Source organism: Notechis scutatus, chromosome 6, assembly GCF_049901735.1.
Source record: "Notechis scutatus isolate UNSWTSFEM ecotype Mainland chromosome 6, rNotScu1.2, whole genome shotgun sequence".
Classification (NCBI taxonomy): domain Eukaryota; kingdom Metazoa; phylum Chordata; class Lepidosauria; order Squamata; family Elapidae; genus Notechis; species Notechis scutatus.
Window position 1 is genome coordinate 46,585,417 of NC_142014.1, and position 18,945 is coordinate 46,604,361.

The window sequence follows — 18,945 nt, forward strand, 5'->3', positions numbered from 1 at the left end:
GTCTCGCTAACCATTTACCTGCATTGGTAGGCATATTGATACATGCACGGTATACATGCAATATAATAAATGCATTCTATGGACTTTCATGGTTTTAGTATATCATGCAATCAAGTCAAACAACTTTTAACGAGTATATATGAACAGTTTGCAATTTCCTTCTCTTAAGGCCAAAAATAGTTGAATCACTTAGAGCTGGATGTTGTTGGTGTTTATTTTGTTTTTGTTTTAAAGCTACCTTGTTTCGAGTACTTCAGGCTGATGAGCAAAATTGTAGGTCTGGTTTAAAGCCCCTCCCCGGGGGAGGGGGTGCAGAACAGGAAGAGGTGGAGGTCAGAGGGAACTGCTGGAGTTCCTTGGTTTGTGTGTGGGGCCAGTCCCGTTACCGCTTTACTCTGCGTGTGTCTTATATTACAGCAATGCTGCCTGCACATCAGTGGCCAGAGAGGGGAGAAGGGAGGAAAAGCCTGTTTACACAGACTGCAAACCGCCTGGGGAATAATGCAGGAAAGGAAGTGAGCCGGCTCTCTGTCTGACTGCTCTAACTTCCTGCTCTCTCTCTCTCTCTCTCACACACACACACACACACACACACATTTCGCACACACACACTAACGGGGTGGGGGGGTGGAAGGGAGAAAGAAACAAGGGGAAAAATCAGGATCTCATTACAAGAGCAACAGAGCGTTTTAGAGGACTGTCAGCATGGAAAACCGGGGGATTCTACACAGCTCTCTTTAAAACGGCGAGAAGAGACTGGCGAGAAGCCCACCAGACCAGGGGCTGGGTACGTAACTCGAAAGTTGGAAGGGAGTCTGAAGGCGAGGAAAAGGGTTGTCGGGGAGACAGGTGGGAGCCGAATGCCAATACAATGCTTCTGGGCTGCTATCGATTGCAAAATAACTTGCAGGAGCACTTTACTTTTCCCGACAAAACACCAGAAGGGTCGTGCCAGGGGGATCCCTGCCTCGCCGCAAGGCATCCGGTTGGGGCGGTCGGGAAGGGGAGAGGAGGGGAAGGGAGCCGAGCCGTGTGTGCGTGAGTTTGGGGCCGGTGGGGGCGAAAGTTTTGGGATGATTTTTCTTGCTGCTGGCGACGTGCCATCAATGTGTACATAGGGGGGGGGGCATATCGGGGGAGGGGAAGCAAAAACTTTGAAACGTTATTCCTCGGTTGCCGGAGAGAGGACGACTTAAGGACCCCTTCCCCCACCCCTCCGAGCAGGAAGGGACTCTGGAGACCGACAGAGAGGGATGAGGTGAGGGAGCTGCGAGGAGCCTCCACCTGCCAACAGGGAAGGCAAAGGAAGGATCTTTTTTGGGAGGCGGGGAGGGTTGTATGTATAATGCGGCTAGCGGGATGGGATCGGAGTCCCGCGCCGCTGTTGCCTCTGCTCGCTGCAAGCGCTTCTCCGGGAGTGCGGCGGCCGCGGAGGGCCCTCTTGTTCTGTGTGGAGAAAGGAGCTTTGGAGTCAGAGTTTGCGGAAAGGGAGGGGAGGGAAGCGTGTCTGACAGTTTCGTGGAGGAGCTGCCTTTACTCCCAAGGAGCGCTGGCGGTCGTCACGAGCCGACTCCGGCGTGTGTGGGAGGGAGCGCTTTTTGCGTGCGTTCAAGACCTACAGAGGCTCGTGGCGACAATAGCTCGCTTGAAGGAGCCCGGGGGGCGGAGGATAATTTCTGGGGCAGTGAATTTGTATTGGCGAGGGGAGGGGGCAGTACACCGTTCTGGCCTTCCTTGAAATCAGGGGAGTTGCTTAAATTGTTTCGGGCTGCAAAGAGAAGATTGTCCAAGGGGCTTTGGGAGGAAGGTGGGGGGAGCGTTGGGAGAGTTTCTGGCTCGTCTGGAAACAGCAAGACTAATTGCCATGCGCTTCCGGTTTGAAACTGGCAGCAGACAACATCTTGAAAATGAGTCACTGCAGCTCACAAAGAAACTCTGTGGTTTTCTCCTTCTCAGGTTTATGTATTCGCTCTTTTACGGCTGTCTTTGTGGTCTGGAGAAAAAGGGAGCGAGCCAGGCTCCTTCCCGTTCATCCACTTCTTCCACGAAGCAACCCCATCGTCCATTTTAAACTTGTACACCGTCGGTTCCACGAGAGGGAAGGTGGGGGGGGGGGATATCGCGTGAGGGTTGTTTTTGGATCTGGCTTTGCTGAAGGTTAAGGGACCGTGGTGCTGCAGGAGGAAAAAGTTCCCTGAATTTTCCACTGGTTGCAGGAAGAGAGCCCATTTACTCATGGCTAAGTAATGTCTGCACACACCAACTAATCTCATTAGGCGTTTCCGTTCCTGAACACAGGAGGGTTTTGTGAAGCCCTCTTAGCCTTTCTGCATTACTGTTGAAAGAGAGACAAGTTACATCTTTATTTAACGGGGATGGGGGGTTTGGACCAAGCTAATTTAACGGTGCATTGGTCATGAGGTCTTGAGTGACTTTTTAAAGAGAAGTGAACGGCAGAAACATTTCATTTTCCTAATAGAAGAGCTTTGGCCTTGTAAATGTGGTTTGTTTTAAAGCATCAGTGAACAACCATGACATTTTGCATATCATGATAAACTACTGTATGTAAGAGTATAATCTCAGTAAATAAAATGCTTATCTCAATAACGCATAGGTATGTTCATTTGGATCTCACTTTTTTAAACCTTATGTTTCTTAAAATAGCAATCTTGATTACAGACTATTAATCTAAATTATATATTTGTAATTGCTTGTGGGCAATTTTACCATTTTAATTAATTTTCAATTTTAACATATATAATATAACTTAAAAACTTTTTTTCCTACTCTAAATGAGCATTCTGGCACCAGATATTTTTCCAACTCTGATTGTATTAATGCACAAACCTCTCTTTTTTAAAAAAAATCCAGAACTTGAAACCCGTTAAATACATATGGAGATTATCATCAAACTGATTTCTAAGTGTTTTAAGAAGTTTGTGCTTTTGCTTTAGATATCTGGTGTGTAACCAAAATGAAACAGGCTATACTTCCCAGAAATGGGGTTGCTTGTAGAATCCCAGGTGGGCTATATGACATCTCAGAATAGCTTTCATTCATAGAATTTGTAATAATTCGCATTAGAGTTTCAGTGAGCTATTCAAGCTATGATCTTACCAGGAATGGGCATCCTTTTTTTTCTCTGAGGGCTGCCGTTCCTGCAGAAGCAATCAACTGGAGGCTGCATTGTATGCTAATAGTGGATTGATTCAAGCAAGCAGTGGGTAGCAGCAGAGCCAAAGGCGATATGCAGTGGATATGCTCTTTTTGGTGTCCTTTTGCTGACTACTATTTTTTCTTGTTCTCCTCATGCAGCAAGCTGCCAGGGAAGCAATAAATTGCTTTTGACAAAGACAAAACAGCCAACAATTAGTACATGAGCTCATTTGGCAGTGGAGAACTCTTAAAACAGAACAAAAATGAAGTTTGCTGATCAATTCCAGTTTGGTGCAGGAAAATTGATGGATATCAAACCATATCTGTTTTAAAAGGGGAACTTTAATCTTTGGTATAAGAAAGTAACTGTGTTAAATGTTTAAAGTACTAATGTCCTAGGCGATCATACTGCATCTTCTGTTTATGTTGATTAATATATTAAATTTCTACATTGATCTCTGACTAGTTACCTGGACAGAAAAGTGCAGGATCGTTGCTTTTTCCTTCTTGCTTAAAAACTTTATTCAAACTTGAGATTCATATTTTTAAATTGAAATTTATGACTTCTTATCCTGAAAGTCATTATAAATCATATACTTGTGCTCTAGGGATCTAAGTTGAATTATCTGTAAAGTAGCTTTTTGTGCGATTTTGCTGATATTTTAATTTATATGTAACAAAAATGAAAGAGAAAGCAGAAAATACAATGTTCTTTTTTAAAAAAATATTAGTTTCACAGTGTCACATTTGTGAGGTGAGTGGCTATATAATTTTGATAACAAATGAATTAGCTAAATAAATATAATTACTGAGTCCCAGAAATGATACCATTTACAGGTTAGTTATATGCACAGTTCGATTTCTATATTTTTCAGTTTCTGTTTCATTTAGTTATTTGCATAATACAGCTAGCTTTCTGTATTGCATTCTTTATAGTTATAGAAGATACGTTTCCTTCTGTTTACTTTTCTGGGTGCTTACTGATTTCTCAATAAATACCTTTACACCAAGTAATTGATTTCAAATATTTCCAGTCTTTGTTCAAAATTTTGAATATGTTTGATACTAGTCCGATTAGACCGATTAGAGTTATTCTATGAGGAGATGCGTGGGCTCCAAATTTAATAAATAAATAAAAATGATCTGATCATTCATAGGTAGACTATAGCTTTGCCTTTGTTCACACATTCACATGATTCCAGAATGGAATTGTGAACTGATGCTAGCTATAGTTTGTACTGTTACTTGAGATATATGTGAACACATTTATATATTATGAATTTAGGCTGCAGAAAGGCAAAAAATATGAAGCAGACTCTTTTGTATTCATTCTAGACTTCTTTAGTTTACTTTTCTTATTACAGTTCATTATATATAAATTTTGAAATCATACTTCAAGATTTTTAAATATTTTTAAATAAATTGATGCTGTGGGATATAATTAGGATCCTTCTCTTTAGTGGAGTCTTCTATTAAGCTGTATAGCTGTAATCAATTGCTGAGAATCAGCTGGTTAGATAATAACAATTTCCATTTCTATGTTGTCTTATTTTTGAATTTTCCATGGACGGTTCTGAAAAAAATACACTATTAGCTATAGTGGTCTTTGGTTTAATTTGTAGTAGAACTGCTGCAGGATATATTTTAACTAAATCATATCCAATTTAATATGTATCTTTATAATATAATACCTTTCACTTCCATAGCTGACTCATGCTCTAAATGTGGATATTTATCTAAAATTTACAAACTAAATATTGATTTTATGTGCCACATTTAGTACAGGTGTTCTTTGGTTTCCAGAAAGAGATCTGATAGCCTTGGCCTCCTCCTCTGTGTCAATTGTAGTCCTGTAAAAAGCTGTAATGACATATTTGTCATAGCTTTTTGTAGCAGTGCAGCTTTGTTTTCTACAATCATTCTGTAGTCTTGAATGATTATATGAGTTCATTTCTGTTCGAAAGTTCTGATTTAAGGAAACCAACTGGTATACTTGAATCTTCTGAGAAACACTTAAAAGACAAGAACATATTTGTTCTTAGAAATTTTACTGACTTATAAATTGGTCATAACTTAGAGTAAAACATCAAGATACAAGAAAGGACATTGATTTTACTAAGCATCAGAATAAACTGTGATAATGCAGATTTGCTAAAACGTATATAAACAGGATGAATACATATATATATACATACAATAGTTTTCCCTTTTTAAAAAACAAATTTGATTTTTTCTTATTGGATCACCTATTCTTGCAGTTATGTGAACAGTATGAGTATCAATGTTTAGGAACGAACTCTAAAAATACTCCAAAGAATTCACAAATCTCAAATGAAGTGCAGCATCTTTTAAGTCAGCTTGCAGCCCAAGTTTAAAATCATGTTTGCCTGTTGAATTACTGTTGAGTAGAAAGCATTTGTAGGTTTCATTTAACTCTAAATTTTAGAACTTGAAATACATAATAAACTTTGAAACTTTGCAGAATTTCTTTTCTAACAGGGGAACAAAAACTGAATATGTTGCAGGCGGATTATGGTAATAGGGGCAAAATATTGTAAGGATTTATTTATTTAACCTTTCATGACATAGGTTCATTATTTGAACATTCTATATAAAGGTATAAACTGTTTTAGTTATATTAAACAACAATAATACACTTTGTTAAATTTAAGGATGTTCACAAGAGCTTTTTATGCATTAAGAAGATTGATAAATATTTTTATTAAATCTACCATTTTATATATGAATAACAAAGGATTTTTTGGTAGTGATTTTAGGCTATATTGTATCTTAGGACATCTGCAAAACAGATTTCTATTATAAGTTTGTCTTGAATGAAGTGAAAATATCATGCAACAGTTTCTATGCAAACTTATTTATCTTAGTCTATTCAGAACTTGATTGTATGCAAACCCTTTAAACATTTTATTATTGCTTGTTAGGCATGTTACACAAAGACACATTGCAGTAGAATGTAACTTTCATCTATTTCTCATAACATGTATAAAAATATGTTTACTGGAAGTGTTTTTCCCCTTGAAATGTTTCTCCTAATAATCTTTGTACACATGAACTTAAATAAGTAAAAAATATATACTTTAGGTTGAATATATTTATGGATTTATAATTCACCTTTTACAAAGTTTTAAGGTGGCCTAAATGTCAAGTACAATAAAAACATAATGAAATAATTAAATGGTATAATTAAAACAAAGCAGACAACTAATTATGAATGTATGTGAAAATTAAAGGTAGACTTTGATATAAAATGTTGACTATATCATATGCAAGGGTATTTATATAGAATATATAGAATAATTTGACTCTGGCAATTTGATGCTGAATTTGGGACTTTAAATACAGTGCATTTGGAAAATATTCAGACCCTCTTCACTTTTGTCAATTTTGTTATGCTGCAGCCTGATTCTACAATTGTTGAAAATATTTTTTCCCATCAATCCACATTCAGTACCCCATTATGATAAAGTGAAAACAGAATTTAGGAAATGTCTATAAATTTATTAAAAAGAAAGTTAACTGAAACATCACATTGGCATTCATATCCATATAAGTATTCGTACTCTTTGCAACAATACTTGAAATGTAGCTCTGGTGTCCCCCTCACCCCATTTCTCTTGATCACTGCTGACATGTTTCTACACCTTGATTGGACTCAACCTGTGGTAAATTAAATTAATTGGACATGATTTGGAAAGGCACACACCTCTCTATAAGAAGGTCTCACAGCTGAAAATGCCTACTGTAGCAGTGCAAACGCCATATGGTCAAAGGAACTTAAATTTGTTTTTTCAGCCAAGCTCCACAGAGGAGAATCACAGGATTCTACAGTCCTACACTGATATTATACAGGTAGTCCTCAACTTACAACCACAATTGGGAACAGAATTTCCATTGCTAAGCAAGGAAGTTAAGAGAGCCTAACTTTCACAACCATTTTTTGCCACAGTTGTTAAATTAATCACTTCAATTGTTAAGTGAATCATGAAGTTGTTAAGCAAATCTGACTTTTCGCCTTGACTTTGCTTGTTGGGAGTATTGCAAATAGTGATCACATGATCTTTGGATAGTACAACCATCATAAATACATGCCAACCCCCCAAATTGTGATCATGTGACCATGCGGATACTGAAATGGTGGTAGAATATAGTCTGGATTCCCAGGAGTGACAGAGTGCATTTCAGAGAACCATGAGACAGCAAATTTTAGAAGAAAAAGAGTTAAGACAGCTCTTCCCTAGGCACTCTGTAGGCATTTTCAGAATATATGTTTAATGGCGTAAATAATCTGCTTCAGTTTTCTCAAGCATTTTTGTCTATAGATGAGGGACAATAAAGGAAACTGTTTAAAGGAACTTCAATGGGTCTTGGTTTTTGAAACCTGACATCAAATCGTGCCAAATGCATTATTTAATACTTGTTTTACCCATATCTATCTACAGTCTCCTGCTTTCCCCATACATATGCATACCCCCTCCCACACACTTACTGATTTGTATTCATATTGTTCAGTAAATTGTACAATAAGATTAAGAAAGACTTTATATATTAAAAGAATTTCAAAATAATCATAAGTGGCTTCTTTGTTTTCTAATGTAAGTGAAAAATAGAATGTCTACTGTACAAACTGCTTCCATTGTGACTACTGACTCTGAATATTTTATAGATTTCCAAACAGCAATAGGATTAAAAATAAAATATAGCAATAATATCAAAGATCAAGACATCAAGAAACAACCAAAGCAAATCTAAAAATTTACTCTTCAAGAGGAAAGCAAAATCTTTCTGACCCTGAAGGTTGCTGAGATTCCTGCATATGGCATTTCCGAGAATTGGGACTCGGAAGAAGTCCTCTATTACAAATATTAATGGACAGGTAGGGACCATTGAGAGAAAGCAGTCATCCATATATATATATGAATCAATGGGTCAAGAATAGGCATGGGCACCAGTTGGCTTGCCCTATATAATATAGAGATGTTCTGTGGTAAACCAATTGGTGCCTATGCCTATTCTTGACCCCTGAGAAGAACTTATCACCACAACCCAACTGGAAGGTGGTCAAAGCAAAGGCTGTAACTAAAGCATAAGGTGGAACTATGCAGAGGTTTCCAAGCTACAGCTGCTTCCTTTTTTTCAAGCAGGAGGTGTAGATACAGGAAGACCTTTTGTTTGAAAGCTAAACAGGGAAGCATAGTCCCATCCAGAGCCATATCTCTGAAATGTATCCACAGCCACTTTATTTTGCTGGAATTGAGTCTAAGCTTGTTCCTACCTAGCTAGAAGACCCCGAAAGCCTCCAGGTATTGGGACAAAATTTCAATGACATCCTTTTTGGGTTGGAATTCAAATATGCAGCTGAATACAGTCCATTTACTGATGATATTTTTATGCTAGAGGGTGACCTCTCCTAGCAACCTCATGTAGATACTGAAGTGTCCACTCTGAAAAGAATACCGCTGCAATTAGTATATTTTGCTCCCAACCCTTACAGATAATCCAGAAAAATATAATAGTGAAGGCTTCCAAGAAGTCAAGAAAAGATAGGCTTACATTTCCCCTATCCTGGTTCTACCACAGGTTATCCAGAAGCAAAATTAATATGAATTACATTCTCTACCTAGACCCTAAACCCTTGCTGAAAACAATCCTGATAATTGTTTCCTCTTGAAATACCTACAACTGCAGCCTCTTCCAGGACCAATAGTATCATACTTCTTCCTAACTGAAATTAGTCGCCTGTTATCTCCTCCCTGGGAAGGACAGTGATCAGGCTGTACGTGGCAGAACTGATGCTGTGGAGAATCTTTTTAATTTCCTCAAGGTAACAGGTTCAAACTTCGAAATAACCTTGAAAGATATAATCTCTGCTGCTTCATTAGAACCTGACTAGCAAGCATTCATCTCCATGTGACTCTTCTAAATTCCTCAGAATACCTTTTGCAGTTAATAAAAATTATCCTCTAAATGCCCACAATCTCTTTGAGCAGCCTAATAAATGTTCTTCCAGTTCATTCTTCCAAAAGGAGTTTGGGTTATATTAAATAAGTCTCCCCAGCAGGAATCTTGATGATGTAATAACAGCATGCAAATATTGCATTCCTCTAGAAAGCCAAATTCACTACACCAATTATCAAGTCTGTGTCTTTTTTAATGGTCTAGTAAACTGAAATGGGAATATGAACTCTGACCAATGTATGTCTGGAAAACTCCATAATAATTTAGATCTCTATTCTTTTTTTAAAAAATAAAGTTTATTTAAGTTTCATATATTTAAAACATTTAAAAAGAAACAAACATATAAACAAATATATATACATATATACATTTTGCAGCAGGTGTTGAGCATTGGTTACATTTTTCTTTTCTTTTTTTGTTTTACCCCATAACATTGACGTGATCTACCTTGTTACAATACCTTCCTCGTTCTTTTAATATTTTAATTTCACAGAATACTTTATGATTAAACGCATGTCCTTCATAGTTTCATAACTTATTCAGTTATCAAATGTTGCTTTTTCTTTAACCATTTGTACCAACGGTTCCAAACTTTGTAGTATTCACTATCTTTGTTGTTTTTTAGTAATTTGGTTAGGCTGTCCATCTCTGCACACTCGTGAATTTCTTTAATGACCATCTCCTCTAAAGGGACAATAGACAGTTTCCAGTTCTAAGCATAACTTATTCTAGCTGCCATTATAATGTGTAGGATTAAATATTGATATTTTTTTTCTATTTTTGAGTCTATCATACCTAGCAAAAAGGTTTCGGGTTCAAGTTTTACTTCTTGTTTAATTATATTTAGAATCCAATTTTTGATATTTTTCCAAAACTTCTGAGCGTATGGACAGGTCCACCATATATGGAAGTATGTTCCCTGGATGCAGTTACACTTCCAACAGTTTGAGGGGAGGTTCGGGAACATCTTAGCCAGTCTCGCAGGTGGCAAGTGCCAATGATACACCATTTTATAGAGATTCTCTTTGTACGAGGCTGACAGTTAGTTTGTAATTTATTTCCCAAATATGTTCCCACTTGTCTAATTCAATACTGTGGCCCACATTTTTTGCCCAAATTATCATACACTCCTTGACTGTTTCTTCTTTTAGTTTATAATTCAATAGATATTTATATATTTCACTAATCAACTTCCTTTCCTCTCCATGCAAAATTTTATCTAATTCTTTGTAGGTCATGTTAAAACCAAATTGTTCTTTATCTTTTTTGTAATGCGTTTGTATCTGCGCATAGGGCCACCATGCTATCTGTTTTCCTTGAATTTGTATTTGATTCCTACCCTTTAATTCTCCGGTTTGATGTAATAGATCTTTTTATCTTACAATATTATCAAAATCTAGAACGTTTGGATGTGTAACTGTCTCCATTGTAGATAACCACAGTGGGACCTTACAGTAATGTACTTTTTTATCTTTTCCCAAATAGTAACACACTGCTTATATAATGCCTTTGAAAGTACAAGTGGTGTTTACTCTTTCCATCCAACATAAATGCGTGCCATCCAAGTTGGAGATCAAAGCCCTCTAACGTTAAGATCCTTTTATTTATCAAATTAACCCAGTCTTTGAGCCAGGCTGCTATCGCAGCATAGTAGTATGTTTCGAAATCTGGAAGACCAAAGCCTCCTTTCTATCATCCTGTAATAATTTATATTTTATTCTGGGTTTTTTCCCCTGCCATATAAATTTGGATATGTGTTTATTTAGTTCTTCAAAAAAGCTTTTTTCCAACTTGACTGGCACCGTCTGAAATAAGAGCAACAATTTTGGTAAAATATTCATTTTTACTATTGCAATACGGCCTAATAGAGATATCTGTAATTTAGCCCAATTATCTAAGTCTTTAAATATTTGGATTGTTAATTTATTGTAATTATCTTTTTTAATTGATGAGGACCTAGCTGTCAGCCATATCCCCAGATATTTTACTTTATTTACCACCTGTATCCCTAATCTCTTTGTTAGTTCTTCCTTTTGTTCATTTGTACAGTTTTTTGTCATCACTTTTGTTTTTTATTAATTTTTAATCCTGCCACCTTTCCATATTGTTCTATTTCTTTCATCAAAATAGGTGGCGTTTCCAGGGGAGCTTCCACTATAAAGGCCATCTCGTCAGCAAATGCTTGAAGTTTGTACTCCTCTTTTTTAACTTTTAACCCCCTGATTAGATCTCTATTCTTATGGCTAATTGTCCATTTATTTTAAAGACAAATTCCAGGAGTAGATCAAGAGATTTAAAAAGACCATTTCTTGAACCATTTTATATATCATGGAATCAACTATATCTTTTAAAATTTCATTAAAAATACTGCTTTGCAGCTTCAACTAATTTATTATGTCTTGAACTTGGGTAAGCAATAACATACCAGCAGATACAGCACTATTTTTGCAAGAGGGAGACAGGTAGTGGAAACTAGAAAGAAGAATCTGAAAATATATGCATATTTTTCTTTCAACATATTCCAACAATCCTTACATTGGGAACTTCCAGTGATAAGGGATAAACTAAAGTTTCTATTCAATATCTCTGGCTTTCAGCAGGATTAAAGCTGTGTTCCTTTTTATTCCATTTAATATTTGTACAACTTACCTTCTGATGAGATAAATGAAACGGTTCAAGAAAATCAAAGCGATAAGTATGCTTAAAAGCTTAAATAAAATACAGATTTGCTTGATAAATAGGAGTAAAATAAATATTTTTCAGTGAACATGTAAATGGTTCACTGTAGTCAGATTACAGAGCAGTAATTATAGAGCAGAGCAGTATTTTTGATCCTGCTCACATCTATAGTATTTTAAATTGTAAGAAAATGGCTTTATATTAAGTCAGCAAAATAGTTATCACTGCCACATTGCCACAAAAAGACAACAATAGAGATACATATGGAAAATATAAAGATTAGGTCTGGCTTTGAACCTGGAAGTTCTTTTGTGTGCAAATGAATGTTGTGCCAGTATATTACAGATGCATACCATATGAGTGGGGCAGGAAATATGAGAATTCTGTATGCATTTTATTTTAATATGATTAATTTTTAAAATCATTGTAGATTTATGTGCTTTTCCAATGGCTTATTTTTTAAAACATTGAACAACTAGTGTTTTAAAAATCTTAGCAAACAGGAACTATCTTCATTTCCTTCCTGTTCCCAATCCAGGAAATAGAATCCATGCACTGAATCAAACTTCCTGGTTTGGACTGTCTTATGGCAGACAACCTTAATGCACACATGGCTGTGTATATCAGCTGAGTTGTGTTTGAATCCTAATGACTATATAGACAAATGCTTACCATCTTGCTCTGTCTTCAACAAAACACATAGCTCTTCCAAGGACATTCCAGCCATTTCTTTGACATTCGCTTTATCCCTTGTCTTCCCTTGTATTCCCTGCTTTTTGTTAAACTTATTTTTCCAGCCCAGGTTGGTTGCATAAGAGAGACCCAACAAACCTGATACCCAAAGTGATATGGTTGTGTATACCTGATTATTATTTGTGTGTGTTTCTATATTCTTTCTTGTTAACTCAGGAATTTTGTCAAACTGAAATTTTTATGATGAAATAGACAACCCTATATAATCTCTCTCTCTATGTGTGTGTGTGTGTGTGTGTGTGTGTCTTTGTCTTTGAATCACTGCTGACTCCTGGTGACTGCCTGAACAAGTCTGTGCCTTATTCTTGGCAATGTTGTTGGAAGTGGCTTGCCATTACCCCCTTCCTAGGACTGAGAGACAGTGATTGGCCCAAGGTCACCCAGCTGAGCTTTGTGCTGAAAGCAGGACTAGAACTAACTGTCTCTTTATTTTAGTTTGGTGCCTTAACCACCACACCAAACTGGCTGTCTATATAATCTTACTCTAAAGTAATTTCCTCACAGGGGAATTTACTCCCACATAAATGAAAGATTCTATGCACTTTAATGGATCATTTGGATATCTTGGGTCTGTCTGTCTTGTCTGTCTGTCCATATCTATCTGTCTATCTATCTATCTATCTATCTATCTATCTATCTATCTATCTATCTATCTATCTATCACATTTATATGCCTGCTCATCTCACAAAGAATATATTAAATATTAAAGTGAAAAGTAATGTTTTTAAAATAGAAAAAAAAACTACAGAAATTGGGATAAACATTAATGCTGTTAGCAAATATCAGGCCCTTCTCCTGGATCAAATATGCTATAGGCTATATTATATTGAAATATTATAGTAAAAGTTTGCCCGAATGTCCAAATTAAATAAAAATGCATACTAAAAACAAAAGAAATCTTTTTAGAGTTTGGTGTTCTCGTGAAATTTCAGGGTTTTTTAAAAAAAATGTTTTTCTGGACATCTCATTAGGCAAACCATGCAGTGGCATTAGGAATGGAAAAGGAGAATGGAAAAAGTTGGCCTCTTTCCTCTTTCTTCTCACCCAGATATTTTGTTTTGTTGTGTCTTGAGTTATAATTGTTGATATGACTTGTAAGTAAATTTGGCTGAACTGGTATCCTGAAATGTGGAATAAAAATAGCTGTCATAAATAATGAGAAGTTTACCACTAGGAGAAAATCTTTTTAAAAAAGCAAAGAGGCATAAAAGCTGGAAAAATTAAGAAAATGAATAAATATTATGTTTTATCCCTTAAAAATGAAAGATAGAGATAGATAGGTAGATAAATAAATAGATGTAGATAGGTAGATCGACAGATGATAGATAGATGATAGATATACATATAGATAGACATGGAGATAGGTAGATGAATCCTACTGTGCTCATTCCAATGATATTTTTTGCTTCTGTCTTGAGCACCTTAAAAGTTTACTACTCTACCCAACCAATGTGTTTTTTTACTATTTACAGAAACCATCTTGGAAAATGCAAGATAACTACAATTCATAAAAATATTTCTAATGTGTAGCACTGTAGGACTTTCTACCTTTTAGCTATTATTTGGCTTTTCCAGAAACAAAACTCTGAAATATAATAGGCAGAAGTCCTGATTTAGATTTTTATCTTACTTTTTAATTATTCTTTTTATTAGTTTGTAATATAAAATACAAAAGCATATAATAGGAAAAATAGGGGATGGAAAAAGGAAGGAGAAAGTGTAAAAAAGAGGGAAAAAAGAAAGATAAGGCATTGACTTCTGACTCCCTTTGGTGCAGTAGAATAAGACAGTAACATCAGACCTCAACTTTTTATTTTTACGAAATAGTATAAACTAGCCATTTCTATAACAACAAATCTATCTAATCGGTAAAATCCAAAATCAAAGTATTATTATTTTTCCATCTTGAGCACAAAGTCCAGTAATGGTTTTCAAGTAGAAACAAAAGTACTTGTGTTTTTTTCTTTTATCAAAGCAGTCAATTTAGCCATCTCTGCTAACTCCATTAACTTTTGCAGCCATTCGTACATTGTGGGAATCGAAGTGTCCTTCCATTTTTGAAAAATATATAACATCAAAGTCCCCCCAAAATTCCAAGTCTTTTTCCATTAACCCCCCCAAAAAAAAAAGTTTCTGGTTTTATCTTTATATTCACTTTAAGAATCTTCTGTATTAGAATGTGAATCCTCCTCCAATACATTTGCATTTCCTATGTTCATTTGAAATAACTTTATACATTCTTGATAACTTGTCTGGTGTTAAATATCAACAATCTGCATAGTGCTGCAGGACTTTCTACCTTTTAGCTATTATCTGGCTTTTCCAGAAAGACAACTCTGAAATATAATAGGCGGAAGTCCTGATTTAGATTTTTACAATGTCAACATATTAGAGGCTTAGTGGGGAGCAAGTATGATGATAATGTTGAAGATTTGAAAATATCACTAAATTTTGTCTCAATTTCAGAGAAAAATATTTCTAATGTTTAGCAGGATTTTATTTAAAAAAACTTTAAAACAACTATGGGGGAAACTGCATCAATATAATATTTTAAGAGGTGCAGTTGTGAAAAATGGAGAAATGAGAAAACTACAGAGAAGGGATTTCATTATATAACTATATATTATATAGTTGAATATTTCTGGGCTATATAAAGTACTAGATGTGGCTAAACAGACAAAACTCAGTTCTGACAAGATGGAGCGGTTACTGAGTCTAGGGGCTGAACTTCAGAATTCAGGAGAAATGCTGTGGGGCACTTCGGGATGTGAGTGCACTTCTGTTTTATTAAATGTAGAAGCTGCCCTCTAAGAAAGAACCATAAAACCAATAGACTCATGCACAACTAGAAAACATACAACATAACAAAAAACAACTGACAAGAGGCTCAACGTACTGAGAGACTGGCCAAGTCTTGAAGGATGTTTGTAATGTCAAGTTAGAACCCATTCTGATCTTTAAGGATTAGTTTTGACTCCTTCTAGCACTCATATGGGACAGCCTTGTAACACCTTTAGTAAACTACCTTTAGTAGTTTACAAATCAACTACCTGATATTAAGTTTATTAGAATGTAACTTACTGGTCATTTGAAGATGGTCTAGAAATTGCTGTTTGCCCAGAATGTGGTAGCATAATAATGTCTAGTGCTTCTTGATGTTGCCACAAAACCTCCTTACTGAAACAACTTCATTGGGTTGGCAATTGCCTTCCAAACCTTTATATTTTATTGTTCACATGGAATATAAAGCCTTACATATTATAGAACCCAACAACTACTTTTGTGTAAACTAACACATATACTGCTATCTTCATGCAGGGACCATGTTGTGGAATAAACTGCCATTAGAATTGAAGCAAGCCACCTTTTTAAAAATTGTTAAATTTTTATTCTTTAAAAAACAAAAAGCAAGCCATCTTTTTAATATTTGTTTATCCAAGGCTTTCCATTCTTTCAAAATGTATCATTTTATTAATATTTAGGCTTAATTTTATTTATTTTAATTCTATTTCTATTTAATTCTATTTTTAATTTCTATTTGTCTGTTATTTTTAGTTCCTAAGGGACTGGGTTATAGACAAAACCTATGAATAAATAAATTTAAAATATTATTTAAAAAGCATTACCTGAAATGTTAATATAAGATAGTCAAGCAGTTTTGGGTCTATTGATCTATAAGTCTATTGATGAGTTAGAATTCATTTTGTTAAAAACTTATGAGATTCCTATGGATGTGGAATGTATCTTTGCATCTGTCCATTGTCCTATTTGTATACAGTTTTTTTACAGGTCACAATAAAGATATGTCCAGCTCACTCCTTATGGTTTCCATATTATCATATATCAGAATAATCCTGGAAAAAGTTTCCTCCTTTCTGTATAGCAATAGCATTAGCATGTAGACTTATATATTGCTTCACAGTGTTTTATAGCACTCTCTGAGCAGTTTACAGACTCAGCATATTACCTCTAACAATCTGGGTCCTTATTTTACTGACTTCAGAAGGATGGAAGGCTGAGTGAACCTTAAGATGGTTAGGATCGAACTACTGGCTGTGGGCAGAATTAGCTTGCAATATTGCATTCTAACCACTGTGCCACCATGGCCTCTATAAAATTCTCAATGGCAATCATTTGAGATATTGGCAGATATCTCTGTAACATTCGGTTAGGGTTGATGTAAAACACAATTTTCCAACATTTTAGATCTTCTATACTCTGAACATTAGTATATCAATCAACCACAAAAGTCATGCATTTTATGATTCAGTTATGTTTCTAATTTTTGGTGGCTCTATTACAGCAATACTCAAAATACTTTCTGTAGTTCACAGGGAAGTTTATTTCAAGAATGTGATATCCTACCCATACAGGATTCATTTCACAATTCAACTTTATGCATTTTTTTCAGATATATTTTTTACCAGACTTCATTACATTCAAACATCCTATGCTAGTAATATATTATCCACATCTTACTATAGTCCCAAATTTCTCTCAAACAGTTTCATTTAGTTTAATTATTCTTTCCCTTTCCAATTCTATTCTGTGAATGAAAATGCATTTGAGCTTCTTTCTGGATATTTAGAGTTCATGTGATACAGTTTTAGGTGCCCTTGGCAGCATTATTTTTCTGATTTATATTATCTAGAATGGATAATTGACCATGGACTTTATAAATCTTGAAGTATTTCATTACATCTCTGATTGTTGTTCCAGGCAGGTAGGAAATTTCACAAGCCAGGTATCTGATTAGCATAGATTTGTTTCATTTATGAATTTCGTAAATCTGCATGGATTCCCATTGGTTTACATCAATAAACAGTAATACAGGATGTAAATTAAAAATAATTAATACTATTTGGAAAGCCTCTATTTTAGTAACCTCTGAAAAGTCATGAAGGTCTATGCTAGCTTGGCTCAAGGGGTAGACTACTCATAAGGTCCACATTGTAAAAACATTACCTATTGGGCTATGCCTCTGACTTTTTAATAATGGCAGACATTCAAGCAGATTTTCTTCAGGAAATACAATCCAGAGAGCTTGAATATCTTCAAACAAGGCTGTTCAGAAGGTACACAGAAGCCAAGCTGCATAATACTTTATTGTAAAAACCAACACATTAAATTGTACTTCAAAACCTCTTAGTAAACTGAGCCCATAGCCTAGATGTCTAAGGTGGCTCTTGAAAGCCAGCTAGCCAGTTACCCACTGCAATTTGTACCTATTGCAGTTTCTGACTACTCTTCAAAGGTGCATTTTTGCAGTACTGTATTTGTTTTAGTTCCTTGTTCTAGGATGTCATCAACCACTATGACTCTTCTCTTTGTCTACTTTCAGGGCACTGCTGTATCCTGTTTGTTCTTCAGGGATCTAATGTCCTGTCTCCTGTTCCACAGTTTTGAGTTTTCTTCTTCTGAAGAATCAGAGGTTATTTATTCTGTGAGGGCCTCAAAGTTATGCAGCATATCTTCTATGACACTTGTTTCTGGTAGTGATTCTCATCCACTGGGCTTGTTCCTTTGTTTATCTTCCTTATGGAAAATTGTTTCTGTTGAAGCATCTACTTTGTTTCATCTGGTAAGTTTTCATTTTCTGCTGTCCCTATGTGTTCATTCCTGAAATAAGTAGATTGAAGGTCCTTCATTCTTACCAAATGATTGAATATAAATAATAATCTACAACACCAATTTAAGAAGGAGAACTTGTAATGCTACATTACCAAGTATAGAAGACCTGGGCAATTGTGACTGAGACATTGGGCTAAACCACAATGTGCATTTTTATTTGGTTTCTTTTTTAACGTAACATATTGGGTCAACCTAGCAATTAACATAAAACTATATATTTGTGATATAAACTGCTATGATTCATGGTTTAAATTTATAACTTTAGCTTTATGTATGAATGCTGCCAATATAGCCTGTTCACAGACTTTGTTTAAATTGAAATATAGCTTAGATAATGTAGGCAAACCCTTGCATATAATCTCATCTTTGGGTCAGGAATTTCTTAGATACCAAGTTTGGGGAACTCATTTCATCATCATTAATTATGGCTACTTTATGATCAAGGTATACAGGATTACAGAGAAAAGTGCAGAGTAACAGTGTATGATTAAGTATATGATAGGAATTGGCATGTCAAGGGTTACGATGATTTTAATAGAATAAAACTGGAGCTGAGATTGCAAACAAGGACAGATGTAGATGGCCAGGTTTCCTCTGGTCTTGTTTCTCATTTCCTGCCTGCAGCCTACAGAAATAGAGGAAGCTGTGAGTGTTAATGAGAATGGGAAGCTAACAATGCCCTACGTCACTCAGCTCAGAAAAAAAAGTTTTGCTGGACATCATTTATTTTTGGTGATAAATGAAAATTT

The 18,945-nt window shown here is 35.5% G+C and overlaps 1 protein-coding gene across 4 annotated transcripts in view; it reads left to right on the forward strand.

The window, feature by feature from the left end:
- Positions 1 to 306: 306 nt before the first annotated feature.
- ELK3 (ETS transcription factor ELK3) overlaps positions 307 to 18,945 on the forward strand; it is a 46,043-nt gene continuing 27,404 nt past the window's right edge. Inside the window, exons 1-2 of one of the 4 annotated variants that reach the window (XM_026694052.2) lie at positions 307 to 787; positions 17,907 to 18,146. The gene's annotated coding sequence lies outside the window, so the exon portion shown is untranslated. Of the gene's footprint in view, positions 850 to 988; positions 1,259 to 17,906; positions 18,147 to 18,945 lie in introns of those variants that run through there. The other 3 variants (XM_087968130.1, XM_026694063.2, XM_026694069.2) reach the window with 3 other exon arrangements.